Here is a 15,126-nt window from a genome sequence, read left to right on the forward strand (position 1 = left end):
GCCCCATTGTCTGCACAGCGGAGGCAGAACAAAGCGCCCGGGCCCTGGCCCGGCCCGGCCTGATCTGGCCCGCCGTGCTGTTCGGGACACCGGGCGAGGGCGGCAGGGCAGCGGGAACGGGAACGGGCTCATTCCCGGCGCTGGCACTTACACCGTGCGTCCCGCGCCGGCGGCGCTCAAAACCCGCAGGATCCGGCCCCGACGAGGTGTCCCGCAGCCGCCCGCAGCTGCTCCAGCACCCCGATGCTCCGGTATCCCGGTGCTCCGGCGCAGCGGCCGTTCCAGTACTCCTGGGCACTCCGTTACCGCCGGTACTCTGACGGCTTCTCGTCACCTCCGGTAGCTTCTGATGCCGCGCCGCCCCGGTGTCCCGGCTTCCCGGTGCCGCGGCCGCCCCGGTGCCGCGGCCGCCCCGCGGAGTGTTCGGCGATGGGCGGCGGGTCGGCGCTGGCTCGGCGCGGAGGCTCCTGCTGAAACCCGACCCAGCGCCGCCCTCAGCCCCCCTCTCCCCCCGCCGCCTCCATCCCCGCCCCGCCACCGGAGCGCGCCGTCGGAGCGCGGCCCCGGGGCAGCCCGGCCCCGGGGCAGTGGACCGCACGGCTAGGCGTGGGACACGAAGGGGCCAGGGAGCAGCGGCGGGGAAAGGGCCGGCGCAAACGGGGAAGGAAGGGATGTGGAGGAGGCAGTGGGCGCCAGGAGCGCGAGGGAAGGGGGAGGCAGAAGCAAGGGGCAGGGCAGTGGTGGAACGGCACTGGGCAAGGAGAGCRCTGGTCAGAAGATGGAGGGAGGCCGCGGGTGGCGTCGAGGGTTGTGGGGACATGGTTGCAGAGACACAGCCCACTCTCTGCTCCCTGCAAGAGCTCTATTCTTGAGTGCCAAGCCCAGGATTCAAGCTCCTGTAACCTGTCTATGTCTCGACTCATGTCAGGGTTCTGCTGCCTGGGCTGGAAGGTACTCATCCATAGTGCCAGCTATGCAAGTGGTTGGGGCCCACCAGTGTATACTTGGAAACAAAACAGGACTAGAGTATTAGACAGTCGCCCATGACTCTCTAAACTGCTCCACTAGTGGCTGGCTCCCTGGGTCAGCTTGGCCAACTGATTTCCTCCAAACGCTCTAACCAGAGCAGACAGACCACAGCAATTTTGGTGTGTCTGTTGGAGGCCATTCAGCGTTGGGGCCAATAATCAGCCCTTGACCCTCCTATTTCTCAGTAGAGACACAGCCATTGACTCCTGGCTGTAGCAGTCTGTTCCTAAAATCATGTATTCTAAAGGCCACAGCTTGGTCTGCTTCATCAGGAAGTTACCTAGGTTCCTTCCATCAGTGGCAATTAATTCAAAAAGAGCCCATGAGCTTTCACCAACAGGTCAGTTTAACAGAGGGACTCCTCCAGGATTTGCGTATCTGAGCCCTTCCTAAATACGAGGCTGAGCTTGATTTAGAAATAAAAAGTAAACCTGGATTATTTTCACTGACCTAAAAGATGACTTTTACTGACCCTGAACAGCACATTTTGTAACTCTTCTTATAAACTCACTAGGCTTTATCTTCTGGCAAATTCATTTCTCCCTCTACTCCTATCTCTAGAAGGTTACAGGAAAGCTGGAAAGGGTTCAGAGAGGGGCAGCAAGGATGATCAAAGGTCCAGATCAGCTTCAATGCAAGGAACAATGACTCTCCATTCTGGAAAGGAGACAGTTTAGAGGAATATAAAAGAGGACAATGAAATCATGAGTGGTCTGTGGAATGTGAGCAGGGACTGATTTTGTTTGCTGCTTCTTCCAATATAAGAGTAAAGGAGGCATCAGATGATCCTAGCAGAAGCCAGGTTGAAAACATATAGAAGAAGGTGCTATGTCACACGAAGGGTAGTGGACCTGAGGAACTCCTTGCCCTAGACTGCTGTGGATGTTCAAAGTTTACATCAGCTCAAGGGGTGTCTAGATTAGTTTACAAAAAAGAAATCCTTTGAGAGTTCCTGAATATAGAGAAACCATCTCCAGCCCAGCAGTCACAAAGAGTTGGGCTGCAGGGTATGCTTGGGTGATATGTTGTATGTTCTTCTCCTGTTCTTCCATACCTTCCTGTGCATCCAGTTGTAGTTGCTGTTGGAGACTGGCCCTGGGCTAGACAGAGCCTTGAGATAACTCCCAGTAACTCTCTTTAGGGTCTTGTGGATGTTCCAAAACCCCTCAGTTTTAACAAGGAGATTTTCAGCCTTGATTTAGCCATCACGTATTTATTCCTCTTTATTTTTGTTTTAAGATTTTTTTTTTTTTTAGGTCTTATTCACTCCTAGATGTTTTCAGAAAGAGCAGCAAGCTCTTCATTCGGCCTCTCTTCTTCTAAATTAAGCAAACCACATGCTCTTACTTTTGATTCATGATCAGCTATCTACTGCTGTTATTATTCTAGTTGCTCTTCCACATTTATGTGTTGTAATTTAAACAGATCTGTCTTCAACACAGGGGATGATAATTCCCACAGATGTGCCATTTGTGCCTTATAGGAAAGCACTTAAGGGAAGGTTTCCTTTCTCTCCCGGAAATCTCTTGCTCACTGTACTCAGGGATGACATTTGCTTTTTCATAGTTGCATCATCCTACTATCTTACATGTAACTCACACATAGGTCCTCGTTATTTCTTGTGGTTTCTAACTAAGGCATTTCCAGCTTTTGGCTAAGATTTTTTTTTTCTACATTGCTAAGACTGAGACCCACAAAATGATCTTGGCATATACCATCCATTGGTTTCTAATACGTATTGGTTACTACTTGGTCTAGGTGCAAACACATTGTGCAAGATTAATCAAATTCATGGGACCGAAGACCCTGAAAGAGCCAGCAGATGTAATTATGAGGCTGCTGGCTATCATATATGAAAAACTGTGCCAACTGGAGAGGTCTTTGATGATTGGAGAAAGGCTAACATTACATCCACCTTTAAGAAAGGCAAGAAGGAACTCAAAGAACCATCAGCTTGTCAGCATCATCTCTATACCTGGAAAGCTTGTGGAGCATGTTCTCTCAGAATCCATTTCCAAACAAACTACCTCCTTTCCTTGCACAAAAAAATCACTTAAAAAGAGATCTATGTAATGTGACAATCTGGCATAATTTGATAAACCTGCTGCATTTTATTGTATTTTCCATTTATTGTCATGTCTTCAAATTACTACTTCCCTTTAAAATCCACTCTGAACCCTGTATGCAACTGCGAGAAATCCGCATTTCCCCACATTCTTCTCTTCAGTCTCCCCTTCTTCAATATCTGTGATGTTTGTTATTCTTCAGCCCCATAGCATTATCCCAGATCATTAAACCTCTCAATCCTTCAATTTGTACACAAATACTGTCTATAGTTGGGGGTGGAAATTAGCTGATCCCTTTTGATCTCGGAATACAATCTAATTTACTAGATATTCCTGGAACCCCTTGGCAAGGGAGGGAGAACAGACCCGTAACATGTACTTGAACTTTTAGAGAGATATTGAACAATGGCTCTGTCATGCAGGCATCTCTCAAGTTGATGAGAGAATGGAAGGCTAGCTATGTCCTGGAAGAGCAACTAAGACACAGAAACAGGAACAGAAGTATGTTATTCAACTATCCAGGGCTGAAGGTGACCAGTAGTTGTTAAATTGGGGACAGGACTGCAAGGTTTCTAGCTTTATCATGCCTTTCAAGCAAAATTTGAAGCTGCTTAATGAGTGTGTTGAGATTAATGAGAGATTGAACTACAGTAGGGGCTGGTGCAACACGGCAAACTGGTTTCAGCAATGACCCTGATCCTGGAGCCATGCACATCCTTATCCCATACTGGACTTTGCATRTTTCTACCCTTTTCAATAGCAGGTGGGGAGTGGTCTGGTAGCTTAGCACCTTCCTGTTAGATGGCATCTTGTTCCTGAACTGGATAGGAGCAATCTGGCAGATAGCCCAGTAGGACTGAGTCAGTTGTTCAGAAGCTTCCTACTCTTGCAGAATGGGGTCTAGCTCAGAAGTCCCAAACAGGAAATCCTTCTAGGATATGCTTAGACCCTGATTCCCGGATGTTCACAGCAAGCAAAGGCTTCCTGCATTGAGAATGGAAGTTAAAAATAAAAGAAATCAGGCACCTGCTAGGAGTGTATGTGGCCAGGAGAGGGGGGCAAGCTGTCCCTAACACAGGAATAAGTTTTTCATGTGAGATCCAAAGTCTGCCTCTGCCTTCCGAAATGCCCTTGAAACCCATGAAATATAGAGAGGCACAGGGTCATCCCAGCTGGCAAAAAGAGCTGTTACCTCAACTTTACAGCTCTACTGATGCAGGATGTAACCAATCATCTGGCTTTGGACCTTACAGTAGACAAGTATTTCTGTATTTCCTGCTTGGCTGGATGGACACAGAGATCCTACCACATAAAGTACTTGCAACTCCCCACTATATTTCCATGCCAGAGGTTATGGTCATGAGCAGTCTGGAGCACCCTATCCCTCGGCTGCCTATGACAGACAGTCTTAAGATACAGCAGGGAGAGTTCATGGTTTCTGTTAATTTGCTTATAAGAACGTTCATAATCTTGGAAATTTGGCAAGGCTCTGGCAGTTCTTCTGGAAGCAGCTAGATTGAGAAGTGGTTTCAGCATGAAAATCTCTCCTTGAGGTTCTCTAAGCTATATAATTTAGAAAAGTCACAGACTGTATTGCCCAGTCCTAGCCTCTGAACTGCCCTCTGAACCTATGCACTGCTTGCTCCCATTAGATGCTCTCAAAGACATGGCTGAACTGTGTCAAACCATGGAATGATTTTTATGATGAGAAAAGGGAATAAGAAGGAAACCATCTAACACATTTCAGTCTGTGAGCCAAGAGAAAACTGAAATCAACATTTCCAGAGAGGGGAGTTGACTGAGCTGAGCACCGTGTTACTGACTGCTCTACTTCCTGTCCTGGCTTCTTCCATCCTCCTCTTCTGGAATCTCTTCATCCACGTTTCTGCAGCAGGGTGACCTCACTTGGCAGCAGCCTCTGCGAGCATACAGACTAAAGCGTCCCATTCTCATAGGTGCCTCTTAGCTGCTCACAGGGCCTGGACTTCCTCCCTGGTAGCAAACAAGTCTCCTTCAGTTCCCCTGAAAATCAGCTGGGAGGAAGTGAGATGGGGAGGTGGTTTCCAAAATACTGCAGACTGTGATTATAGACATAGTCTCAAATCCATGAAGTGGGGGGTGGGGAGCACGGGAGTAACATGGGGAATCTGGATTATTTTGTTGTGAGCTGAACATGTGCCTTTGATCAACACTATTCACAGATAGACACAAAACTGATAGCAAAGGGTTCACTGGTGTTTTGAAAAGGAAGAAAACAATTTTGAGGAATATCCCTTCCTAAGGAACAAGGCTTTTGCTTTGGAGGTTGCTGGTGCTTTCTATATATAGTGAAGTGATTATTTCAGAATGGAAAATGTTTGTTCAGGAAGGAAAGGCTCTGAGATCAGCAGAGTCAAGTCTCACTCACACTCTGTCAACTCCATTGGACTCTTCTGCCTAGCAGCAGCGAACCAAGAGGAGGAGTCTGTAGGGATGAGGTTACTCTCCAGGAATCACTCATCTACACTTGAGATCTCCTCACTCAGGGCCTTGGGTTCAAGCTCTTGTCTGTCACAGAGGAGCACGTTCTGAAACAAATATGTAAGATCTGGTGATTCCCCTAGGAAGGGGAGAAAAAGAATATTGCACAAATACTATACACTCCTGTATATGCCATCAGCCAAACTTGCAAAAAAGTGCACTGTGATGAAACAGTCCTTGCTAAATATGCCACATGCATATATGGCATTTGAGCTGCACCAAATACACTTGCTACAAATAGACACTGGAAACTGTCTCTTAAACTAGAGGAATACACGTAAACATGCACATACCTGTACGCATGCATGTACACACACACACACCCCCGCATACCCCCGCGCGCGTACACACACACGCACGCGCGCGCGCGCGCACACACGCACGCGCGCGCACACACACACACACACACACACAGGCGCGCGAACTGATATGCTACAGCTCCATCTACTGGAAATTTATATAAACACACAATCACACAATCTTCATCTCGTATTATGAGTATTAGTTATTCGTATTGTAACACTGCTTATGAGTCTCAGATACAGACCAAAGCACCTCTGTGCTAAATTGAGCATATTTAAATTAATTACAAAAGTCAAAAACTATTGCAGCATCCATTAGACTCAAATACTCTAATATATCAAAATCATTCACAGTTTCAAAAAAAACCCCATAGAATAAAATATACATATAAGCCTATAATTTACTTTAAAAGGTTACTCAGACCTCCAGGCTGAATCACAACTGCCCCTCTCCTCCAAAAGTAGAATCAGGCTATAAGCCACCACATGGTTGATCCTGCTTTACACAGTTTTTAAGCACCATATCTGGCCTAGCTGAAGGAAAGGGAGAGAAAGAAAATTTGGCTTATGAATCACCTTATGGATTTTTAAAGATCTAAAAATAACATACATGTTTTGAGGCATACAAAAGGTGGAAGAAGGGACAGGTGACCAGGAGGAATACAGAGACACTGTCCATGCATGCAGGCACAGAGTCAGGAAAGCAAAGCCCACCTGGAGTTGAAGCTGGCAAGGAACATGAATCAGCACCAAAAGCAAGATGAGGGGAAAATGTGGGTCAGCTGCTGAATGGGGAATCTGGTGACAAAGGACATGGAAATGGCTGAAATACTCAATGTGTTCTTTGCCTTAGTCTTTACTGTTAAGACCAGTCTTAAGGAATCCTAGGCCCCTGAGATCAGTAGGAAAGTCTAGAGCAAGAAATAATTACCCTCAGAAGTGAAAAATCAGATTAGGGAACATTTCAGGAATGCAGGTTTAGCTCAGTTGATTAGTGCGTGGTGCTGCTAATGCCAAGGTCATGGGTTCAATCCCTGTATGGGGCTATGCTGAGGGTTGGACTAAATGATCTCCAGAGGTCCCTTCCAACCTTACCGATTCTATGATTCTAAACAAACTGGACATCACAAGTCCGGGAGACCTGACAGGATGAACCCACAAGTGCTTAGGGAGCTGGCCAATGTAATTGCAAAGTGTCTTAACCATCTTTGAAAGGTCATGGCAATCAGGAGAGGTGTTGAAGGACTGGAAAAAAGAAAACATCACTCCCCTCTTCAAGAAGGGCAAGAAGAAAGATCCAAAGAATAACAGGCTGGTCAGTCTCACCTCAATCCCTTGGAGGAYGAAGGAGGAAAACTTCCTGGAAACCATTTCCAAACACATGAAGGACAACAAGGTGAATGGGAGTACTTAGCAGGAATTTACAAAGTGGAAATAACGCTTAATGAAGCTGATAGCCTTCTGCAATTAGATGATTAGCTTGGTGGATGAGGGAAAAGCAGTGGATGCAGTTTATCTCGACTTTAGTAAGGCTCTTGACACTATCATTTACCATAATATTCTTACAGACAATTTGATGAAGTGTAGGCGAGGTAAGGGGACAATGAAAACTGGCTGAACTGAAAGGCTCAAAGGGTTGTGATCAGCAACACAAAGTCCATTTGGAGCCCAGTCACTTGTGAAGCACCCCAGGGGTCAATACTGGGTCCAATGGTGCTTAACATCACAGAATACAGGAATGTTTGAGATTGGAAGGGACATCTGGAGATCATCTAGTCCAAAAAAGAAGAAAAGTACATTTTCCACATGCTTGCAGATTTCCCTGCTAGRTAGCCCAAGCTTTATGTTAGTCCTTAGCATAGGCTAGAAGGACAAGCCAAGTACCATCCTCCATAGTATAGCATTGCCTCAACAGGGTTGAGAAATGAGACAACAGTGAGAAAAGCCTGTTGTGAATCCCCTCCATTTCTATTCTGTTTTTGCTTTATTCTATTGCTCCAAGCCTTGCAGAAGGATTCCTCTCCCCTTGGCAAGGGCTCCATTCTGGATCTTATTACGAACTAGTCTCATCCTCCAACAAGGATCCCTTTCCACATGGTGAGAACATGCTCCATTACTGCAGCGCTTCTCACTGTAATAGACTGGACTGGGATGGCACTGCTCATACACTCCTGCAATTATACAGCAGCCTGACTGCTCTGCACTGATGAGAGATAATTAAAACCTGCCCTAGTACTGCTTTCTCCACTCAGAATAGAAAGTGCCTCCCTCTCCATTATGAAACCCATTCCCAGCCCAGAACAAAGGCCAGAAGTTTCTAGCAAATAGAGATCTCACCACAAGAAAGCAGGGCTTAGTATAATTTATATCGTTTCCTCCCTTACCATCTATGTGTGAGGCCCTATTGGTTTGACATCTTGACTCAGATGCTATAAACAAGACCAAATTCATGGGACCAGAGACTCCGTGGAGACTGGCTAGATGTCTGTGTTATGATATGAGTTCCTAAGAGCAGAGACAACAGCAGGGTAAAGCAGAGAGAATGAAAAGTTGATGAATTCTGAGAAGCAACTGGTGAATGTGATTCTCATTTTAACATTCTGTGGATGGAGAGTTGTCGTTCGAAGAAAGCAACATCATGTCTGTTGGCAATGTAACACTAGTGCTCCCTGAAACTCAGGAGACTGATAAGAAATAATGTCACCTGACAGAGGAATACAGAAAGCATACCTGGGACCCTAACAAAATTTAAACACAGTCTAAATCCAGATGGAACTCCATTTTATGCAAGCCCTCTCGTAGAACTAGATCAGATAACTTTAAAACCATTTGAAAACTAACAAGATTATGTGATGGCTCTCTTAATACTAAAGAGGTCTTAAACCAGAACTCCTTCCAATTTGAAATCAGAACAGGTCTGAAATACCAACCCCAGAACACTGACATTATGCCATACACTGGATATAATATTGCCTTTTTTTAATATGCTTTTCAAAATAAATTTTTGTCTGGCTGTATCATCATACTGAGAACTCACATTCTATGGGTCATCTAATATGACAATAAATCCTTTAAATCCTGATTTCCAGGACACAGCCACCAATCTGTAATAGTGAACTGTTTTGTGGGACTCTTCTAGAAACAATCCTGCTGGATAACATTTCTCCTCTATTAAATACAGCAACAGACTTTAAATCAAAAGTTCAAGAATTACTGCTCAGTGTTTAACCAGCTCATCATGTACTACTAAGCCAAATGTCTTACAGAAATCCCTCATCTCTCTCCGAGGTCTCAAATTTCCTTTTTTTCTGAGGCTCTACCTTGGAGGTAGGAAACTTGTTTGTATTCCCATTTTTAAATGCAGAATTGAGACAGAGAAATTAAGAGCCAGATTTGTGAAGGCTCTCACCTCACCAAAGATACTGTGAAAATAGCCATATTTAATTTTTGCTTTTGGGGAGAACAGGGCAGCATTTTTATCTCTAGAATACAGAGAAAGCTCTGAGAGGCTTAAGTCTGCTGACTAAAGCAGTTTGAAAGGGCAGCATCTCCATACCTCAGGCCTCTGAACAAAGGCAGAAAGGTGACTACTAAAACTTGCCTCAATGGAAGTTAAAGGTTCCTATCTTGCTCATACTTTTGGGGGAAAAAATCCACATTGGACAACAAATGAGCCTGAACAATTCAGAAAGACAATGCAGATGGAGAAGGTGTGATAATGTCTTTAAATAGTATGAGTAAAGTGGAATATAGCATAAAACGCTTTATTAGTTTATCAGAAGTATTATGGGTGTTTTGCCACAATATATGTTTATTCATAAAATATCCAGAGAATCAATTAATGTAAACGCAGCAGATGATAGGTTTGGGAATGTGTTATGTAAAATGCAGAGGGCAGTGGATAGTACAAGAACTCTGTGATGAGTCAGGAGATGAGGAGTACTCCCTACCAGGTAGCTGAAAACCAGAGCAGGGATTGGTATCACTAGATGTAAAGCACATGAGCATCCTCCTCCTTCAAGAAGATTTCAAGACATCTTACAGAAAGCTTTAGTAGTTTTAAAGAAAGAGTTAATCATAGCATTACCTAAGACCAAGCTCTTATCCTTCAACACAGAATGGATAACATAATTTAATGAAGTTCTGGTTTATTAACAAGAAAATAAAAAATAAAATACAGTGTTACATGGGGATAAAACAGTGAAGCGAACCTCCTAGGAGATCAACATATCTCCACTAGTATTACGAGCAAACATATAACAATCTTGTTCAGAAATATACATTACTTGTATAATCAATATGTCAATTATTACTATTTCTTAAAGGTTTGTGTGTCACATCAACCTTTCCACCAGGGCTGATGCCATTGTGCTGCCATTCAGAGAGACCTGGACAGGCTGGAGAGCTGGGCAGAGAGGAACCTCCTGAGGTTCAACAAGGGCAAGTGCAGAGTCCTGCACCTAGGGAGAAATAACTCCACGCACCAGTACAAGCTGGGGGCTGACCTTCTGGAGAGCAGCTCTGCAGAGAAGGACCTGGGAGCCCTACTGGAAAACAAGTTGACCATGAGCCAGCAATGTGCCCTTATGGCCAAGAAAGCCAATGGTCTCCTCGGGTGCATTAGGAAAAGTGTTGCAAGCAGGTTGAGGGAGGTGATCCTGCCTCTCTACTCAGCCCTGATAAGGCCTCATCTCAAGTACTGCATCCAGTTCTGGGCTCTGGTACAAGAGAGACATGGAGCTACTGGAGAGAGAGCAGCATAGGGCTACGAAGATGATCAGAGGGCTGGAGCACCTGCCCTATGAGGAAAGGCTGTGAGAGCTGGGCCTCTTCAGCCTGGGGAAGAGAAGACTGAGGGGGGATCTTATCAATGTGTACAAGTACCTGAAGGGAGGGTGTCAAGGGAACCGGGACAAACTCTTTTCAGTTGTCCTGTGTGACAGGACAAGAGGCAATGGGCAAAAATTGAAACACAGGACGTTCCGCCTGAACGTGAGGGGGAATTTCTTCCCTGTGAGAGTGGCAGAGCACTGGAACAGGTTGTCCAGAGAGGTGGTGGAGTCTCCTTCTCTGGAGATCTTCAAGGCCCGCCTGGATGCAACCCTGTCTAACATGCTCTAGGTGACCCTGCTGAGCAGGGAGGTTGGACTAGATGATCTCCAGAGGWCCCTTCCAACCTTACTGATTCTATGATTCTATATTCAACAATGACTAGGAAATTGGTTCCTATGATTGTGACTTGTTTTGCTAATCACAAAGACTTTTTGTTGAGCTGGCTGCATTTTATGAATTATTTAATTATTTAGGTTGTACATTCAGAGTTGTGTGTGTATGTAAGACTTAGAAATTGTGTTATCTACCTCTGAGTTTTGTAACATCTGCACAATGGCCTTAGCCTGATAAGGCCTTGACCTGTTACTGAGGCTTCTTTGTGGTATCACCATAGAAAAAAAATAACTGAGATCTGAGATTCATGCAGTATGTTCCCCAGGATGCAATCCTTACCATATTGTGCTAGACTGGCAGATTCGGGTCCAGTAACATTCGACTGGCAAAGAAGTCTAACCCTTCACTGTTGCAGTTGCTGGGAAAAATAGGCCCATGATACAGGTAGCTTAGGAATCAAGTATTTTGACTAGCTTCATATTATGAAGACATGGTTCTTCTACATAGCACAACACAGATGTGTAACCTTTCTGTCATTTCTAGAGCCATTTCCCAGATTCAAGCTGTTAGGAAGACTGTAGTGCAACTGATACGTGTGAAAACTACATGGTTAAGATGTAGTAGATCAGAAGCACAAATTTTCTGTGGCTGAGCCAGCTCATAGAAAGAACCAAACTTATTTGGCTCACCTTGAATCGAAGCCATAGTCTTGATACTGTGGATACAGTGTACCCTTTTGTGGCAAACACCTCCCATTTTAAACCTTCTCTCGGTGGTGCTGGTATCTCACACTTTCCACGCTGGGTAGCCTTGCTATGCTTCTCTCTCTGGAGCAGTCCCTGTTATTCATTTGGGGTTCTCTGACGTCAACTCTGAGGTCAGGCAGACAGGGCCACGCCTTCCTTTGCCTACTCCCGAACACAAAAGACTATAGATAGCTGCTGCAGCAAATGCTTTTCATTACGTACCCCCCTCTCCCCAGACCGCCCGCCCAGTTGGGGGTGGGAGCAGCATGGGGCCCCTGGCTGCCTGTGCTGCTCTGCTACGTGTTTTCTGTTATTTGGGGTGAGTTGTGCATTCCCCGCAAGCTTTGAATGTCGTGCAGAGCCCCAGGGGAATCCTCAGAGGAATGGGAGGAGAGACCAGGCAGGGAAAGGTTGCCTGTGCACACCAGGGAAGAGGCAGCCCTCTCTCCCATGTCAGCCTGTGAAGATGTCCAAACCAGAGAGAAGTGCCAGTTTCATAACAACATACCCTCTGCATAAAGCATCTACTCCCCCTCAAAAATGTATGTAAAAGTTTTCTGCTTCCCACTAGAAGAACATGCTTAGCTAGGCTTAGTCTGGTAAAATACAGACCAAGAGGGGATAAAACTGCTGTCTGTTCATACATTTGGAGTGAGTGCTTGAAAGGTAAAGGAATATTTTCAGATTAAGACTAATTGTGAATCAAGAATAAAGGGATACAAAGTGGCCATTAATACATGCAACAAGATTCCTAACCATTACAGCAATCAAGCTCCAAAATAGCCTTCCAAAGTAAGAAAGGCACACAGGCAAAAATTCTATCTGCTTCTAAACAAGAGCTTGATAAACCTATGAGTGATCACAGGACATTCTGGCTGTGATAGCTAGGGACTGGACATGTAGGCCCAAGAATTTTCTTCCCTTCCTAAGGAAATTCAATATAGTCTCTCCTAATGCAGCATACGTGTGGTGCCTTGTCCTAGGGAAACTCCCTGTCCCTCTTTCCCTCAGAACAATGTGGGTCTGTTTTCTTGTGCTAAACCTAGATGTCCAGTTCGTGTTTCAGTGTCTTCTCACAGAGTTAATGGAGAGCGTTATGGATATAGAAACATAGAACTGGAAAGGGCTTCCTTGGACAGCTAGATGCAGTGATCAGCCCCACTTGCTGCCTGTTTTAGTTAGATTCCTGGGGGCCAAACATCTGGTTTGGCAAGCCAGCACAAACTCACACACACACACACCAACACTCTTCAGTAGCAAGAAGTTTGTTAGTAGATACTTACAAACAGACCGACCCGATGGTAATCTCGAGAAGGACCACCTCAATGCTTGTCCCGATCATCTGCATGGTGAGAGGGAGAGTCGGCAGGCACAATCTTTTTGGGCGTCCCCGAGGAGGCAACGTGGTCCGCTGTTGTGTAGCAGCCTCACCCTCCTTCGGAAAACTCCAGCATTTATGATTACTTGCGGTAGGCGGGAGTCCCAGCACCTGGGGCCAGCAAGTGCGGGGAGTCTAGCCCAACTCCGCCCCAGTTGCATAACCGGGCTATGATACTGCGCACGCGTGCAGACTTATTTCGGGGGCCACATTTGACTTTGGGGGTCGCTATTTCACTACTCTTCAGCTTCTGACCTTCRTGTTGACTGCTTCTCATGGTGATTCTGTGGCTGGAAGCCACAGAATGTATATGTGACCAACCGCTGTTCTTTCTCACAGATTTCCATGACCTTGTTAGTTACTTGTTTGTATCCCGCTTAACACAGCGGAATTGTTCTAGGCACTAAAAAGTTACAGCACTAGACTATTCTCACCAAATAGCAGGTGGTACAGATACAAAAGTTGCAACACGGACCATTCCCATCAAGTATCACCTAGCACGGATACACTGCCAAATGTTTCCTTCCATTAGCACTCTCAGGATGCTGATAGAATTGGAAATACTGCAGGAACGAAAGTGCCAGCAGAATGGGCTGGTATCCTCTGTAAGTATTAACTGTAAGTAAATCCCAGTATCATCTCCAGATTCCACAGATGTGCCAAGATCAACAAAACGATGAACAGCTGGCAAAAGGGAACCTGGAGGAAAAGGAAGCCTTTTTCTCTACAGAAACGATGCGTGTACCTACAATACAAACAGGAATATAGGGACTACCATAATGTACTGTATCCTATACTATAGCTACAACAGCTAGGACTAACTACCTCAGGAACAGCTAGGACTAGCTACTATCAGGAATCACCTGAATGGCATCTCTAGAATAAAATACATCTCAGAGAGAAAAAAAAATGTGCTTGTTGATAAAATGCTAGTATTGGGCTGAAGATTGAGCTGCTTGGGTACCAGTTAAAAATATGGATGTTGACCATTCCCTACTAAAGTGACATTTTGAGATTCTAACCTTTTCAATACACAATACATTGATTTGTGGAGTACAAAAACTGTATACAAACTGAGTAGGAAGCAAGTCTAGTGCTCACAAAATGACATGACATAGCTCAAGCTGTTGCTTCAAGAAAAACAACGTGAAACATTCACCCACTCTACCACAGACATTTCCATGCCATTGCCTGTCTTTTACAAGCAATGCCTGTTTGTCTGCCAGCTTGTGAACCTCCAAGAAGCTGTGTCCCAAAGCACATATTGTCACCAGTGTCTGTTCTACTCTAATCTGCAGCACCAGGAACACTGTATGGGCAGAACTACTGAGTCTGCACTCTGCCATAGTTACCTCCAGGTAGCTCCACACCGTATACAGAAAGTTCTGCTCCCTCTCACAGAGTTCAGCACCCTGCATGGAGAGCTCAGTACTCTGCCAGGGAACTCTGCACTCTGCATAGAGGGTTTGTCACCCTGAATGGAAATCTCGCGCCCTGCCAGGGAGAGCTGCGCTCCCTGCACAGAAATCTCTATGCCCTGCTGGGAAGCTCCGCGCCCCGCTCGGCGCAGCTCCGGACCGCGCCGCAGCCTTACACGGGGAGCGCTGCCGGCGCACGCGGCGCTGCTGCCCCCGCCCCGCCCTTAGCGCGTAGAGCCTGCCCGTTGCCATGGCTGCGCGCTCCCGGCCCTCCCGCGCCAGCTGGCCCAAGTACCGGACTCCACTTGCGGATCCGGCGAGGGCCGCGACGGCAGCGCGGGGCGGTGAGGCGGCCGGGGCCGTGATCCCGATGGGGATCCCGGGGGGTGACCCCGGGGGCAGGGGACGGCCCGGCCACGCCAGTCTCCGGGGGGCTGGACCGAGGGGCGGGGCTGGACCGACGGGGCAGGGCGGGCTCGCCACGGGGCGCGCTCCGAGCCT

At 46.2% G+C, this 15,126-nt stretch overlaps 1 protein-coding gene and 1 long non-coding RNA gene across 2 annotated transcripts in view; both read right to left on the minus strand.

Moving 5' to 3' along the window:
• DCHS1 (dachsous cadherin-related 1) overlaps window positions 1–478 on the minus strand; it is a 59,967-nt gene extending 59,489 nt beyond the window's left edge. Inside the window, exon 1 of the mRNA XM_085316586.1 lies at window positions 152–478. The gene's annotated coding sequence lies outside the window, so the exon portion shown is untranslated. The remainder of the gene's footprint in view (window positions 1–151) is intronic.
• A 10,445-nt stretch (window positions 479–10,923) lies between these two features.
• Window positions 10,924–15,069, minus strand: LOC146589253 (uncharacterized). The gene is made up of 3 exons (XR_014897228.1): window positions 14,921–15,069; window positions 13,113–13,171; window positions 10,924–11,991 (listed from the first exon to the last, which is right to left on the minus strand). It is a non-coding gene; the product is annotated as an uncharacterized LOC146589253 (long non-coding RNA).
• Between the last annotated feature and the right edge of the window lie 57 nt (window positions 15,070–15,126).

Source organism: Rhea americana, unplaced genomic scaffold (assembly GCF_003343005.1).
Source record: "Rhea americana isolate MKP2758 unplaced genomic scaffold, rheAme1 scaffold_472, whole genome shotgun sequence".
Lineage (NCBI taxonomy): Eukaryota > Metazoa > Chordata > Aves > Rheiformes > Rheidae > Rhea > Rhea americana.